Raw genomic sequence first — 17,855 nt, 5'->3', positions numbered from 1 at the left:
AAGACCAGCGATTCAGCTGACAAAACTGAATCAGTTACTGTCCAAAGGACTTAAGTCTGGCTTGCATCTTGCCATAAAAACAACAGCTCGAGCTGACAAACTTCAGGTCAAAAGAACTAACAGAGTTAACTCTTGCTATTTTTCCCCAGTCACTTAAAGGCTACCAAGGACTTAGAGCACTTCCTACAAGTTCTTCCCAGAATTAAAGAGGTAATTCCAAATGTTGCATCTTTCATACGCGACACTTGTTTCTTTCACAGAGCTTTTCAGGGCCAAATAACACAAAATTGAATGCTTTTACAGACAAGATACTGCAAATAACTAGAAAATCACCTTGCTAAGCTCAAAAACTCCCAAAGTTATAAAGTGTTTAGTGCTATCGTTATCATTTTTATCCTTTAATCCAAAAATCGACTCTCACATTAGGGTAAGGAAATGCCTTAGAATTTGTCAACAATAAGATAATGATGCTACAGCACTCACTTAGAAGAGTAAATAATAAAAAAGGCTAAAACAGCTATTTTATTACAAGTAAATGATTTGTCTTCAACATATTATGTACTTTTTTTCTGCATAAATCACTTCATAGACAACAAAAAAAATCATCTAGCAGCCTTAATAAAAAGCTAACAAACATGAGGAGCAAACACTGCAAACAAACAAAAAAGTAAGGGCCAGTATGCAATTAAAGTTTCCACAGACCATATTAAAAGCAAAGGTTTCTTGCACTGGTTTTCAGTTCAAACGCAAACCTGCCAGGAGCAGTAGCCATCTTTAAATATGAAGCACCTGTTATCACCAAATTTCAATAAAATACAAACAGTCCTCCCCTGTAACGTGGGTCCAAGAAAAACTTTGAAGATTATTCCTGAGTGGAAAAACTCAAGCACATAGAAAAGTTTCCTCTATACAAAGCGTCATACAGATTGGTAAGACCCTGCACCTCCCTCCCTGACATGTTTTCAATTCAAGACTGAGGAAGAAAGAGAACACAGTCGTGACAGTCATCCTGAGATTATGTGCCTTTCTGTCTACTAAGAAAGGCTATTTATCCACTTCTCCCTCCCCGCCCCCTGCCAGAAACTGACCATCTTAAAAACCATGAGGAACATCTTAAAAAGATGAGATTTCTCAGGGAAAAAGACTTTTAAGACAAAGTCTTAAGAAGGCAGAGCATATGAATTTGAACCTAAGGCATGCAAGTTAGGCTTAGAAAACTGGTCAAGATTTCATGTTTCAAAAGCAGGCTACCACTGCCAGCACATCACGGGTAAGCATTATATTAGACAATCCATATTCACTCTAAGCTTAGGGTTCCACAAAAAAAAAAAGGAAATATATATATATATTATATATATATATAAATCTGGCAAGTCAAAGACAACTGAGGAAGGACTAGAGGAAGTTTGAAGGTAATGTACTGTTTAACAGTTGAAGAAGCTATACTGGCAAATTCAAAATAACAGAATTCTAAGGGCACTGAAAACAAACCTGAAGTTTTCAGTATTTCCTTGTTTCCTAATTAGCAAGATAATTGAAGTTTCAGGTCTACATGTCTATCCTTCGCTTCTCACTGCAACAAAACTATGTGATTCACATAGATTATTTGTACCAACAGATTATACAAACAAACACTCCTCTCATGAGACTCTCCTCATCTACTAAGTAAAACTAAGTTCAGAAAAGAACCAATCTCACCATAAACTATTATGATTTGTTTAATGGATACCTCAAAATTGGTTTCTGCAGCCTCCCAAACAGTAACTTCTACAAATTCACAGACAACATGTCTAATAGGTATTGTTTTCCTGTCAAGCATAGGGACCTGCAATCATTCCCAGCAGACACACAGAAACTAAGGCAAGACCCAACTCTAAGCAATGCTGCACCTTTGTCTTCTAAGGAAGACAATCCATTCAGCAAATTAAGACAGACTTACTTAACAGGACACTTGAAAAAAACCCTTAGGATTCAAAAATTCTGGATAAAGACACAAACTTTTGATATATCAAATTGGTATTATACATATTTATACGCACAGTACTAAGACTTGTACTAGAGTCTGCATCCTTGAGGCTGTTTCTGACAGCTTTTTTACCAACTGGAGATAAGACGTGTCAAGCCTTTACAGTTGCTTCAGAGCAGAATCCTCCAGTGTTGAGGAACAGTAAGTACGCACAAGCATTAACAAGGCAGGAGAGGACAGATAAAGGTCACACTTGGAAATAGGCCAAAGCAGAAGAAAAACCCCTCAAACAGCGAGCTTGCAAAATGGTTTAAAGAATAGCTATACCAACTTTTCTGTTTTTCAGGACTATTTTTCCCCATCAAAACACCAAAGTAAATCTTTATAAAGAAGAAACTCAGCTACATCCTCTGAAAGCACAAAATTTTACAGCTGTGTTATATTCCAGTAATTTTTCTTCGCAGTCTATTTAATCTATTCTTGCCTGGAGCACTCCTTACCTCGAGCCTATTGCAATACCTTTTGCAGTGCTGTAGCATTCAAGCACCTCCAACTACGGTTTGCTGTCAACAGTGTTTCACTCCTTCCCTCCTGAACCTGATAAGGATGGATGCCTCATTGAGAAACTTCATAACGCTTTCGAAATTCTGAAGGAGGATTTGACTGAATTAGAGATAGATCTACTACCCTCATTAACTGTACCACAGTCAACCTGACTTGTTCCAAAGCACAAAGTCTGCCTGTTCATGAGAGCCATAACTAGAACGATTAACCGCTGAACAATTAATTGTTGAACAAGACAAATACTACTCTGTTTTCTTCAAACTCAGCTAATCAACAGAATGTGAAGGAAGTTAGGCATACAAACACAGGCATACTATATCAAATACAAAATAAAGAGCCAGTTCTAAACTCAGCTTGTTATTCAGTACTCCTGTTTTGGTAATATACGGCAGGGTTTTCAAACGACATATACATTTATGCAGCAACAGGAATTAAAGCAGAGTAGAAACACTAAAATGGTCAACATTACTGGCATTGCATAACCAGTGGCCCTAGGATTTTTTTCTTTTCTTTTTCTTTTCTTTTCTTATTTTTTTAAATCCCACCAGTGTCTTGAATAGTACCAAGGAAGAAGAAACCTGCAATCAGAAACAGCACTTAATAAAAGCAGTCGCAACTACTCACAAGAGGCCAGTCCTGCTTCCAGGCACTCCGTAGTATCAAGCAAGCAACAACTACAGAAGGGTGCAGGTTTCACTCCACAGCTCATCTTACAGAAATGCAAAGTTTACATGAACAAGTTGATTAAAGAGAACTAAAGCTTCCTTAATATTAATTAATAAACATTAATGATAGTAGCTTGTTGCTAATGGATAAAAAGCAGCACAGGATTGCCCACAACTGCATTCCCAACTGTGTGTAATTTCATGTTCACTGGCGGAAGGCCCCACAAATCAGTGTGGCTACCCTTAAGTCCTTGTAGCTTCCATTCACCTTCTCTAAATGAGACACAATTACACATAAGACATGCAAAATAAAAACACAATCAAATGAAAGAATATCTTCTATATACACATATATTTAGACAGAGTGGGTTGGATTGGTGTCTAAGTGGGTGTTTGTGTATATACCTACAAGCACAAGTCTAGGTTATTGCATAATCTTTATGGGTGTTTTACTGATATTCAGCAGTATTGTCAAAGGTTTTAAAGGTGCCTAGATTTAGCTTGAGCAATATTTTTAGATTTTTTTTCTCATTATGAAACTAAACATATGCACACAATGTTAATTATCTAGTAGCTAGCAAGAAGCTGTGCTCTGGTTACACCCACACAGCACAATAAACCCTAAGCAAAGCAGTTCAAGGAAATTACACCGCAGACATATTTTGATGTGAAGGTTGCTTTTAGAGGGAGAGGCTCAAAAGGTAACAGCTGGTCACAACTAGGAAATTCCTAATGATGGTCTCTAATAAACTGAGGACATTATCTTGGTTCACTCCAGGACCTGACCTTGAAAAAAGGCTCATTTTTAGCAAGTTGAAAATGCTGTCAAAATGTACTGGTCTTAAAATATGTATGAGAAAGGCTTCCTGAAAAAGGAGTGACAGCATTCTTTTTATATGATTTTTGCGTGACATCGCAAACCAAGGCTGAGTTTGCAGGTAACACCTAAAAATGAGGTAGAAGCTAGTACGGCAGAACAAAAGCTCAACATCAGTTTGTAAAGCAAGGATTATATAAGGAAAATCAAGAGAGATTCAGTTGTTCTAGAATGACTTTTCCACGCCCAATTTCCATTTCCTCTTTCCAGACCTGTCAAGTTTCCTTACTACGAGTTCCTATAACTAGATCTAGTAGGCTGGTAAGAATAAAACTCTCTGCATCACCAACCCAATGTTTCTTTTACACAGCTGGACCTTCAGTAGCCCTACCATAATCCTTCTGCCCATTTCACTCAACTCAGATGCACCAAAACTGTTCTCAGGATCTAGTCCTGAGCCAGTAGCCTCTCCTGGGAGAAATGGATGTAGGGAAGGCTGGGATAACAAGACCTTATTACAAACTTCATTTTTTTGGAAACAACAAATTTTAGACTAAAACAACTAATTTTAGAAACAAGATCTAGTTACACTGTGGAGTCCAAGACAACAAGATGCTACATTTTAACACCATCTCCACAACTGCTGGTACTGGTCGTTTTAAACAGATCAATTTCTTACTCATCTTCCAAGACCTCTTTTGGCTCTGAAGATTTGACATGACCATAGAGCCTGGCAAACAATTTGGAATTGTCAGCACAGATAAAACCAAACAACTAATTGCAATGACTACGGATAGGCCATTATGGTGGAATGCACTGGACATGCAGTTTAGGATCCCTATTTTATATGTCTTTAGGGACCAATCACGTCACATGTGAATTCCACTCAAAGGATGACGTCCATGAAAAAAACATCCGTGTCAAGTCAGGCAGAAGCTGAAGCACAAACACTAGCATCTGAAATGGGTGTAATGGGCCAAGTTTTCAAATTTTCCATAATCCTCCAGGTACCTACCTATTTTTTCCAAGACCACCACTGTATGTCAAATAGAAGAGACCAGGAAGAACTGTTCAAACAGCCCACTCTTCCTTCCCTTCTTCCCTCTGCCTAACGAAGGGAAGGAAATGTGGAAGAAGGAAAGTTAGCCTTTGTTAAAGTATCTGAGCCAAATGCAATACCGCTAGTGTTTACTAGCGGTCTTCCTCCCACTTTCCATTCCCTTTCACGCTCAGAATTTCTTCATCATAACTCCACATCCTAACCCTCCTGAGAGGGGACAGTACTACATAACACTGACCAAAATGGACAGCCTACAAACAAGCTGCAGGCAATTTGTCCATGTTCAGTTACCATGTAAACAGCATACCTCTTCTGCAACACCACTAGCTCTTAACCAGAAGCAGAGGGAAACACCAACAGCATTATTGTCAGAAGCAAACAATTTTAGACAGCACTTCATCATTTTTGTGTATTTTTGATTTGTTATACAAATGTGTCCTGAGAACCTGCAACTACAGTATAGCAACTAGCCCTTTGTTTCCCCTATTTAAGTTACCACTTGAGTACATGATATTACAGTCACTTCCACTAGTTAAATCAGACAAGGTAGGGATGGTACAATTCAGGAAACTAGAAAGGATGAGCTATTACTTATGGAAAGACAGGAATATACCAGTCTTATAAACCAATAATAATAATTAAAAAAAAAACAGATTTATATTGTCTTGATACAGAAACAGGTTAAATCCCATCACCACAGCCAACTTCAGCTGACTGTCAGCTTCACTGTTTTCTCCCTTACTGCAACAAAAGTTATTCTAAAAGAAAAAAAAATAGATATTAGCCAAACCAAGTTGCTTTAATTCATAGGAGACTTAGTCTGTTCCAGAGACTGGTCACAAAGCCAAAGCTTCAATGCATTTTCCTAGAAGTCCAAAATCCCATTTACCATCTGGACCAGTGCTAACATCCTCAGGAAAGAGCCAAGCCAACACTTAAAGCAAAGCATGAGCAACAGTTCTCCTTGCCACATGAGGCAGTATTGGCTGGTAACTTCCCATACTGCAGTACATCTCCCATTCAAAGAGCATCACTAATACACCTCCACGCTCCATCACACGATCTTTATTTGACCCAAAGCCATTTACAGGGACAGCAGAAAAAGGCTTCTGGCAGCCAGTACTCGTAGGAGTCTGTCTCAGACAGTTATATCATCTGAGCTCTAACAGTGCCCTGAACACCACTTTAAAACCTAAATACGAAGGATCTTTTTCTGTAGGCTGTTCCCCACCAGCAAAGTAAGTTTCAACATATCATAGTATTTACTCTTTGATAGCTGAATTTACAGACACAACTAAAATATTTGCTCTCAAGAGGACTATACCATGCAATCCCTCAGGATCAGAAAATACTTGCATCACTACTAATACTTGTGATAAAGTCTGGGAAAAATATTGTTAACTAATTAGATAAGTTGAATTGTAGCATAAATTCAGGAGAAGGGCTGCCCACACAGTAGGCAACAGTACTAGCTGTGTTTATTTGCTATCCCAAATGACTATAGCCTGAAGGAAGCCTAAAGGAGAAGCAAGTCCAAAACTCATCAAAGATATATTACCTCTGTTAAAAAGTACAAAGGACTAAATTTCACCTTGAAAATCACTTTGAACAGTAAGCAGTGTCATGCTGGGCTACCATTTGTGATTAATAAAAGATATAGGTGGGCTCTGTTAGCTTTGTCTCTATGTAAAATTTATGTGACATTAGACTAAAAGCACATCTTTCGAATGAGTGACCTCTTAGAGCACAGCTGACAAAGCAGAAATCTCATTCTGATGCCTTCAGCTCACCCTGGACTGTCCCTCCAATCCTTTGTCCTGCTTTTCTGCCCCACAAAGGTCAAACTTACTGGCAAAGAGAAAATGATCTTCAAGTGTACTGTGAATCTCAAATATACAAGAAAAGCCTATATATAGGCTATATATAGCACTTATAACACCACGAATGCACAATCCTCAGCCTCTTCAAAGTCTGCTTACTCCTTATAATTAGTTAGGGAAGACCACATTTCAGAAACACGGAGGGGACACAGACCTAAATTTGGAAGCCTTTAACAGCAAGCATGGCCATCTTCATTCCGATGCACAATTCTGCTTAGTGAACCGAATCCGGCTACCAGCATCTTGCCCACTTTTTTAAAATACCCTGACAAGCTGAGGTTGCCTTTAAGCCACCAATTAGCAGTGCTATGTTACCACACTAGAAAAGGCATCCAGTTCACATTTGCGGAGTCCAGATGGGGAACAGCATTACTTGAATATGAAATTCCTAGCTGGAGAAACAGCAGATATTCCTGCCATGTCAGAACAGAGTAATCTCCTTGAATTCCTTTCAGATTTCCAAAAGGGGCAGCATTGAAACAACTCCCTTTTACATTGGTTGTCAGTGACTCCGACCATCTTCAAGCACCTTTATGTGGATGTCATGAAAATATGTCATATCTCCTCTTAGCCCTCTTCAAGTCCAGACTTCACGAAAGGAAATCTTGTACAAGGTCTCTCTTTCCTCAGGCTCCCACTTCAAGCTCTTGCAGCCTCTGCTTTTCTCACAAAAATCCAGTGAGTTAGAACAACTATAGCAATTGCTTAAAGCAGCTGAGATTTTAAACAAGGCTCTTATTTCAGTCAGCTGAGTGCTGAAAGAAAGGAAGGAAAAGTACTTTCCTGCACTGCAGTACCCCAGTACCACCCTGACAACAGAGAAATCCTCAGCTGAAACACAGTAAGAGTAAAGAACGAGGCAAAAGTTTTTCAAAGTATTTTGGCTTTTGAGTCTGAAAATTACATTATTAAGACTGAAGCCGTTAACAAGATTTCCTGTTGGGAAAGATCTTCTCTCTTGCCGTTTCAAACCCAGAACACTAGGTAGCCCAGAGAAGCCTGATTTATTTTCTCAGGAGCAACAGCTATTGACTACTTTGCCACTCTCTCCTCAGCATCTATCAAAACACGAATGCAGGACCCAGGAGTCTTTCTCTGCCTCACCTTGCAAGATACCAGCTTCTCCAGGCATCTCTACAGAAGCTGACATGAGATGATAAAAAGGCAAGGCACAATCAAACTCACCCTTAAGAGCTTCACCCTTCAAGCTTCAGATGCAGAGATGTTGGAGACTTTCCTCCCCAGCAAAACAAGTGAAAGGAGAAAAATACTTTAAAAATTCCTTGTATTTGTAAGCAAGTTACAGTCTGCTTCATGTACTATTTCTGAAGGTGGATGGGCTTAAAGGCCCCTCCAGTATAGCAGTAGTATCTCAGTATTTAGTGCTCTCCTATCTAGCTTGTGCTACATCCATTTCTGAAGCAATAATTAGCAGAAGCAGAACAGGCTCAAGCTCAGTACTCTGGATTAAGTTCTGTTGTCACTAAGGAACTGTAAATGAGAAAGAGCTCCTCAGGGAATATTTTCCTTGACCCAGTAGCTAGCAGGCTGGTCAGATGCTTTTTGGTACCAGAAAGCATAGCAAATATTGGCAACTTTTAATTGACTTAGGACTACAGAGCATAAGCATGCAAATTAGGTCCATCTTCTTGCTCAAATCAGGCTAAGAAAACATAGAAGTGGCACACTTATCAGAAGGAAGGAGTAATCCAGAAGCTGAGGACCAATAAATCATACCCACTCCATCCACTTAGGGTTTTTTTTTTTCCAAAAAAAAAAAAGAGAAAGAAAGAAAAAAAAAAAGCAAGCATTGCAACGTATTTGAAGTCTCATGTGCTTTAAAAGATGCCTCCAGAAATTGAGCAGCTTTACGAGTTCTCAAACATGGCTCTCTGACATTTATCCATGTACTCATCTTGTATGCAACCAAGTACACTACATCTACAATATTTCAGTATCTAACAGCTGTATATTTTAAGAAATCATTACTCTTATTCCCACTTAATCCTGCTGTACAGCTTCTCTACCATTCCATGTAGAATTATGCTTCATTTTGAGTTTGTGCACATGACACATGACTTACTACCATCTGCATTTCAACTGTACAAACTGCCTTAGCACTGTTAGATGAGGTCTAGATAATGCTGCACTGATCTGAGTGTACCATTTTATACTCATTTAGCCAGGTCAGAACAAAGTCCTGCATACACATACTTCAATTCGATGGAAATTTACTCACAGTTAGCTTGGTATGATATAAACATATAAGTACATGCCTACAGCTTTTTCCTGTTAGCCTAAAAGCCAGATTTTAAGGCAGATATATGCAGATAAAGGCAACACAGCCTTCTCAGATGAGCAAACCATGAAAACAGCTATAAAAGTTTTAAAAGCCAATAAGCCAACAAGCCGACAAGCCAACCCAATTAAACAAACAGGAGAACAGTTAGGTGGTCATTAATATTTGTAGTAGAACATCTGAGCAATCACTAGTAACAGCAATTATAATCTTGGCAGAGACAGCATACAGTAACATTATCCAAGATTGTTATAGGCAAAGTGTAAAATGAAGTTGAAATTGCACAGTTAATTTAAAAAGTCAGCAAAAGGGAAAGGTTCCTACAGAAGTATCAGTTCATCTTCTGTTCTCATGTGTACATGTTCCTCTGCATAAGGAGATCATTTGTTCATTCCAGGCAATTTACATCAAAGATATGCAATTTGACACAATTAGCATTGATTCAGGAACTTTTAACATCTTGTTTCACAGTTAAAATACATAACCCTTACTGCACCTGACAATGTGTGATCAGTATTTGTAAGGGCTGGCAGAGAGGGAAAAGGGCATGTCTGGGAAGGTACAGTTTGTATTTCTGCTACAGCAGCTGTTTCTAGACTACAACAACCATTCCTCTTGTAAGAGTTACTGCTTAAAGAAGGGATTATTAAATCCCTAAGTCCTCGTATGTTATCTAACTTTGGCAGAAAAATCTCTCAGACATTTTGTATGTATAGCCCATGTTATACCATCCAGTCACCATTCCATACACATTCAGCTGTGCAAGAAGCCTTTGCAGGAGAAAAAAAGGAAACAAAAACAATAACAGCAACAACCCCACAGCTCTATAACCCAGTTATAATTCACTGAGAGAGAGATCCTTTACCAGCAGAACTGTATCTAAAACAAACATTAAGTCTCCTACATCAGGATATCAAATTTATGCTCTTATATTCTTAACCTTCACTGGCACAGAGGAATGGCACTACAAGAAAACTGCTCCTTATAAAAATGGTCTTTATCAAAAAACTAGCATGATTCCACATTTAATTTCCTTTCAGTTTGCTCAACAGTATCTGAGGACAAAACTATATAAAACCTGTTTATTGGGACTGAAAATCTCTTTTTGTCTATTGATATCTCAATATCAATAGGCAAAAACCATGGATGCACACCATAGTGTATTAGTACATCAGCTTTAACAGTCTAGCAATATACATGCAAAAGCAGTTTAAAAATCTTTGTGATCTTGTATAGTTCACTTTGTTTATGATTTAAAGTCCCTTTCAGAATTGGTTTTCTGACCAGATTAGGGATAGCAATTTCAGGTGCTAGATTCAATTTCAGGATGCAATTAAATATACAGCTGCATTTAAAAAAAGGGGGGGCGGTTATACTCATCAGTAAACCCATTTCTTCGCTAGTGAGCAAATGTGTTTTTCATATATGTAGAAAAGGCTACCAGAAGCAGATAGTGTTTTAGAATTATGACCTTAGTTGTCCCTTTTTTTGGAAACGGACAGAAAACAGCTTTTAGCACATACTGGGTATAAGGGAATTGCCAGGACACTTGGAGAGATTTCTAAGCACGTAACTAGACATGAAAATAAGATCCTTAGGTACAGTAATAACCTATATCTATAAAATGAACTTAAGTTTTAAGAAAACCTTATTCTGACTGCGATATGTAAACTATAGCATTTGCCTCTTACCTTTAACTAGTTACGTTTGCTGGTTCAAGGCTGGAGATGAATGGTAGATACAGAAAAAGTAAGTAAATTCCAAGATCTTGCTCTGCCTTGAAACTGGATTGGTGCATATGAAATTAATGCTAATGGATGAATAGAGAGAGTCACAGCATTAGTTTTTCAGCATTTCAAGATGACAAATAATGTGGATGGCAATGAAACAAGAATGCTGTTACAAGACAAGGTATGGTTGTTACTAGCAGTTCTTCTATGTATCACCTATTTCGATGCAATTGCTATGCACGTGCATGCCAAAAGGGATGATCCAGAAAATCTCCATAACCCCAAACATCTTTCCCACTGCCACAATATCCTCTCCCTCCAGGTGCCCAGTTCTTCAGAGTCCCCCTCCTCCTATAGGACAGCCCCAAAGGTCTTCCTCCTCCTCCCGCATCCCTATCAACACTGCTGTCCAGCACACTGTTCCAAAGCTGCTGAACAAAAAAAAAAAAAAAAAAAAAAAAAAAAAAAAAAAAACACACACACACACAAACAAAAAAGCACATTTGGGGTATCTTAAAAAAGTCTTAAAAAAGCAATCTTAATAGACCAGAGGAGACATTCACAGATAGTCTTAAAATGCTGAGAATAAGAACAGAGGAGCACTGGCCATGCACCATGCACCCCATGAAGTTAACTTCAATGATTTTGGCTTCATTGAAAACTACTTGCTTTGAATGACAACACATAAAATGCCAAGATCATAAGGCTCAATACACCGGGCAAAATCCCCTGCCCTTCACCCAGCGTCCAGGTACTTTATTCAGTAGCCTTTGCGCCAAGCCTAAACAAGGAACATTAACATTTCTTGAAGGCACTACACAATTTCAATACTAGAGAAGCATTATAACAGATTTCATTGCTCATATGTATGCGCACTTCATAATATATTAATATTAGCATTTCTATAACTTCACATAAAACCAAAACCCACTGCACCCGGTGCAAAGGTGGACCACCATACAGCACTAGATATAGCTGTATCATTAAGCATCACAACACCACATTTTTTTCCGTGCCACGCTGGATTTAGTTGCCAGTTTCCATACTTCAAATATAGCTGACCTTGAAATCAAAGGCACGCTAACCAAAGAGGCCCCTTGCACAGATTAAGGCACCTGAGGGAATATCAGCCTCATCATGGCAATTTAGCTAGGAGGAGATCACTTGAAGCAGATCTATCTGCATCATTCTGCCCTGCCTCCTCTCATGCTGTACTCTAGGCAACACAAGAGAAATCTTCAGTGCATCAATATTACAAGAAACAGGAAAAAGGAGAAAAAACACTAACAAAACCAAACAAAACTAAACAAACAAAAAACCCAAGACAATTCGAAGCGCCACTTCAGGCCATAATTCTACTTTTAAAAAAAGATATACAAAAAAGTATTCAAATATTGCTGCCAAGTAGAGATTTAACTGCTAGAAAAGTCAAACTTACATTACAATTTCCTTTCCACAGCTGAGTCTCTTCCTTTCATTCCTGTCACTAAGCTCTGAACCACTGAAAACCAGTACTCCAGCAGTGACACCAAGGCAGCTTCATTCCCCAAATATATGTTAAGAGTGTTCAGTTAAACCTGGGTAGGTATTTGGTTAAAATAATTTGATCCTGAGGTGTTTAAAAGAAAATGTAGCTAGTGTAGACCCACAGAAGAGCTGTTCAGGACATCTCAGCAAGGTCTCCGTGGCACCTTGAACAGTCTTTCCTACATCGGTTTTACCAAACACTCACATGTTCAAGTTCTCCCCATCTTACTAGTACTTCAGCATTAGGCATTCGACAAATTACACACATATATTTTAGACTACATTTTAGTAATTTGGTAACTATCCATGATACAAGATTATCTACTTCACACTGAGCTGAAAACCTCAGACACTGCCTAGAAAGAGCAGCTTCCACCACCCTCGGTGTTTTACTGGCTTTATCGAAGTTTAGGCATTTGGTCATCGACAGCATTTTTAGCGGGAAAAGCCCATTTTCCTCAATGAAGCAAAGCAAAGTCTGAATACTTCGTTATTCAGACAGCATCTATAGGAGTAAAAAGGTTTTAGCCTGCTTGAAAAACAGCCCAATAGACCTTTATACTCCTAGCTATCAAGAATCAATTTTACCCCTATCCCAGGCTGTTTGCTCTGTAGCAAAGCGCTGCTAAAAGATTTAACTGTCTTACACTTTTCGCACACTTGCTGCTAGGAAATGATACCTTCTTCCAAAACGGCATAGATGTGGGGCTTACTGCAACCATCAGCACAAATGGGACACAGTTTTAGTGCTGCAGTACCGAGAAGAGCAGTAGCTTAAAACAAGGAGAAAACAGCATGAAACACGTAAGTTTTATAAGCTGCCTCTGGAAAGCTAAAAGTTGCTTCCAATTTGATTTTTTTTCTGGTGACAGAAGAAATACCTTGCCTTTCCAATTATTTTTGCTGCTGTTTTGTGATTACAGCTACTAAAAATCGAGATACTTTGTCAACATCAGAATTAGACTGTGATCTATTTCAAAACATGACACACCTTCACAGTTTTTTAAAAAAAAAAAAAGTTTCCCAAGAAGATAATTTCCTTTAATATTTCTGCTAAAAGTGGTTTGTAACCATTTTACATACTTATTAAGCCCCCGAACAGTACACTTTACAACACACTGACAACAAAGCATGAACATTCTACCAAAAAAAATCATGTTTTTACAGGTGTGCTTTCTGCACAGATACACGCCTTGCTCAAAAAGCCTGAACAAAACAGGAGGCACTTGTTAATGAGGAAAACCTACAATTAGCTGTTTTCCAACCCCGTCAAGCACAGGAGTGTGGCACAGTTGCAAGCACACTGAGTGTCACAAGTCCCTGCACCAGCAGCTACCAGGCCAGGGCACCTTGCTCAGCGCTGCAGCACCAGGACTCGGTGACAGTCTCTGCACACTATTTTGCCAGCAGAAATATGAAAAATGCATGCAAAATCATGCATCTTTAGCAACTTGCTTTGACCCCCAGCTAAAAAGTCACAAATTCCAACTCTGCTGTACCAGCCTTTTACAGAAATAATCCTTTGGACTAAATTAACTGGATTTAGATAGGTTACAGGCAAAAAAGCATCCAGTTTCTTAACTTTGGAACTGGACCAACAAGCGTCAAACCAAAAGCACCATCAGCTAATCCTACTGGACAGGATTTTTTTTTCCTAATAATTTGGGGGCTGTCAGGAAAGGAAAAGGCCATATGCACCAAGGCAATGCCCTCTCTAAATGCTCTGTAACAGCTGGTAGCAAAAACAGCTGATTACAGAAGTACCAGAACAAAAGCCAGCTTTAAAATAAGATTGAAATGTATATGCATCACAATGCAAGTCTATCTGTTAGCTGGCTTTCAGTTTTATTCCTGTGAAATGCACCAGTGGCAAAAACTACAATCAAAAGTAATTATGTTCCAGAACTGCCAGATTTTACCCATAAAAGCACCGTTTTAACACTGCTATTCCAGAAAAGAACTTGGCCTGGGATCTTTGTATTTTTTTTTTTTAACATGCGTAGTCCATCTCTACATTAATATTGTCTCATTTTAAGAGAGATGCACAGAAGAGCTAAAGTGTATCTTGGAGTTTTTGACCAAAAAAGAGAACCATTATCTATTTCTTAATCAATCCCCCAATAAAGCTGGTCAATCTTGCTAGCTTAGCTTTAAAAGGGTGTTAGAATAAGAATTCAGTTTAGGTGTAGCTTTGGTGGAGTTGTTTAAACAATACCATTTAAAAGTCTGGGATATAGTTTTAAAGACTTCCAGTGGGCTTCCCTCCTGTCTTTAAAAAAAAAGAAAACAAAACACAGTTTGCAGCTGTTTGGAACCCTAGAAACTTGATACACCTGGATCTCCTCCTCCCAGTCTCACTTAAGTGTTGCAATTTGGACTTTTTTTTCTCCCCCCCCCGCCCTGTGCCTCTTTTCCAGAGAGGGTAAGAAAAGAGAAAACACTCCTACGGAAAGATAACCTACACCTCTCACTAGGAAAAAATACCATTTAAAACACATTCGGGTAGAGGAATTTCAAGAGAAAACTTAATTGGAAAATTAAGATTCATATTTGTATAGGTAAGTTACATTGAACTTACATAAGGAAATATTATACTAACATGATTGAGCCAAAAATAGGAAAAGATTTATGCATGCACAAATGTATTGAAGGGTATCAGCTGCAAAGACTAAAGCAATTAACATCTTCACCATGCATAAAATTAAATAAATAAATCACTACTTGAATATTAGTAAAACACACACAAAATTAAGACAGCTCTACATGAAGGGAAATGCAAGGTCAAGTGTAGTCATAAGACATTTGAAAGGGAAAACAAACTTACAAGTTTATCAAATTGTAGTAGTATGATTAAAAATCCTTGGCAGCCTCAAGGTCATTTGTAAATATCTATTGTTGCAAATGCTGTCATATGACAGACACAGCATTCACTTTGAACAGTATGAAGAATTAATATTTATGTATTTACAAAGCTATTTATATGCAATAGCTCTACTCCTAAATAATCCACTGCTAAATAATCAACCCTCACATAACACTTCCAAAAGAAGAGAGAAGATAAAAATTAAATACCATGTCCAGATTCTCCCTAAGATTCAAAATCTCTGAAAGATTACTGAGAAAAAAAAACGCTAAATTGAGGCTCTAGCTAATATCTTATTGCCTGGACTGTGCCAGATTTATTTAAGTAACATTCATCACGAAGAATGAAAGGAGGCAAATAGCATGGATTATTACCACTGAAAAAATGAGAAAATAGGAGTCTCTCACCTTTTAAGAAAGAATACATGTAAGAATGTGTGTGTATGTACATACACACACACACACTTAACAACATATATGTGTGTATATATAACTACACACAATATATATACTCAATTAGAAATTACTAGTTTCTTAAACATATAATTTATACAAAATACCATAGAAGTTGGTAAATCATAATTCGTAAATTAATATAATTATTTTCTTCAAAGCCTCCATAAATGTAGCAATATTTTTAGTCTTATGGACTTCAATTAAACTGCTTCCTTTTTAAATTTACACTATTTCTACTATTTGAATTTACACTATTTCCACTATTTCAACAGCCTATAACTACATTTAAACACCCACACAGAAATCTAAAGCTGTGCAATATGGAAGTATTAAAGGAAAAACAAAATGACGACACTGAACTGTTTTCAGCACACTGGCGAGGTATTTTGGCCACTATTGTTGATATTATGTATAATGGGACAAATTGCTCCAGTCCCTCTCCACACAACACAAAGTACAAGGTGGCTTTTTGAGGGCAAGTAAGAAATTGAAAATAAAGCCACAAGACATATCGCTTACAAAAAGGCCGTGATTAGGCCAAAAAGAGCTTTAAAAAAAAAAGTAATAAAATACAGAATGTGTGTGTGAGCAGGAACCTTATTTTGCTCTGTGCACAGGAGCACATTTGCTCTGTGCCTCCCTCTGCAGCAGCAGTTACTGTTTGTGACCTGATCCCAGAGGGCCATGGCAGGTACGCAAGAACTTGAAGCTGCCCTCCAAAGCCATCTTTTAAAAATAAATAAGTAAGTAAGTAAAAGCAAACCTCCCAACCCCACCAACATTGCAGCGCTCGGCCCTGCTCGGTGTTATTTCTCATCCTCCTGCCTGGTGCATTTCACTGGTGCAAGGAGGATGCAGGAGCAATTTGGGGAGGAGCAAGGAGGCCAAAGCTTGATGCTTGCAGACCTGAAGCCTCTCCAGGAACCATTCAGCTCCTCTCCTCCCACTCCAGGAGAGCCCTTCGTGCCCCCACGCAAACGCCCCCCACGACCTGCAGCCTGGACAGGCGTCACGGGCGCTCGGCGAAAGCACCTTTTTTATTATTAGCTATTTTGTTCGCGCCTCAAGGTGAGAGTGGCATCCGTGTGGGTCGCAGCCCTTCCCCTGCCAACCAGCACGACCCCCTCCTGCAAAAAGCTCAGGGCTCCGGGGCCCGTCGAGCTCACTGAAAGCGCGCACAGTCCCACGGCGGCAGCGGCTCCTTCCCCCAAAGGAGGAAGGTGGTGGCCCAAGGGCAAGCGCTGGACGGCGAGCAAGGCAAAGCTGAAGCAAGGCCGGCTCTGGAGGAAACGGGGCAGTGGGGCACGCTGCGGTCGGGGGCGGGAGGAGGGTCACGAGGCTGCAAGGGGCGTTTCGGAGAAAACGAAGGGCTTCTTGCACAATGCTTCCTTGGGTGGAGGGGAAATAATTAAATGAAGTGCCTAACGCGTCCAATTAGCACCTCGTGGTAAAAAGAAAAAAAGAGGGGCATAAAAAAAATCTTATGTAGGGACAAATAAGGATAAGAGGAAAAAAAAAAGAGATGAAAATCTAGCACAAGGAAGGGGGAGGGGAAAAAGAAAAAAGATAGATGCTCAGACCAAAAGATAAAAATAATTAAAAAAAAAATCCAACAGCGGCAACTCTGTAAATACCTTAGCAGTTTGCAAGTGGAAGAGCTACCAACCTAAAATGACAAAAGAGGAGGAGAAAAAAAAAAGAAAAAAAAAAAGCAATAAAAGTGAAAGGCTACCTGCAGGGGCGGCGGCGAAGCCCAACCTCCGCGTGCCGCAGCCTCGCAGCGCCAGCCCTGGACGGCGCCTCTCCCACGCCCGGCCCCCCTTCCCCGGCGCGCGGCTGCGCCCCCCGCGCGTCCCGACGAGCAAATAAATAAGCCGTTTAATCAACGCAGGGGATAGGAAGCCCGCGCGGCGGAGGGTCCCTGCGCGGCCCCGACGTGTCGCTGCGCGGGGGCTGCGCGGCACCACCTCGCCCGCTCGCCGACGACGGTGCCGGAAGCGAGCCGGGAAGGAGGAGGGGATGTCTCATA

The 17,855-nt window shown here is 39.5% G+C and overlaps 1 protein-coding gene across 5 annotated transcripts in view; it reads right to left on the bottom strand.

Moving 5' to 3' along the window:
• ELAVL2 (ELAV like RNA binding protein 2) overlaps positions 1-17,855 on the bottom strand; it is an 86,812-nt gene that overhangs the window by 49,527 nt on the left and 19,430 nt on the right. For 4 of the 5 annotated variants that reach the window (XM_010212444.2, XM_010212443.2, XM_088534674.1 and 1 more), the window contains exon 1: positions 10,943-11,057. The exons of the other annotated variant lie outside the window; for it this stretch is intronic. The gene's annotated coding sequence lies outside the window, so the exon portion shown is untranslated. Of the gene's footprint in view, positions 1-10,942; positions 11,058-17,855 lie in introns of those variants that run through there. 5 annotated transcript variants of the gene reach the window in all.

This window comes from Tinamus guttatus, unplaced genomic scaffold, assembly GCF_059628265.1.
Source record: "Tinamus guttatus ecotype Peru unplaced genomic scaffold, ASM5962826v1 Tinamus_guttatus_pri_ptg000583l, whole genome shotgun sequence".
NCBI classification, from domain to species: Eukaryota; Metazoa; Chordata; class Aves; order Tinamiformes; family Tinamidae; genus Tinamus; species Tinamus guttatus.
Note: the sequence above shows the minus strand (reverse complement) of the source record. Positions and strands in the feature narration are given on the sequence as shown.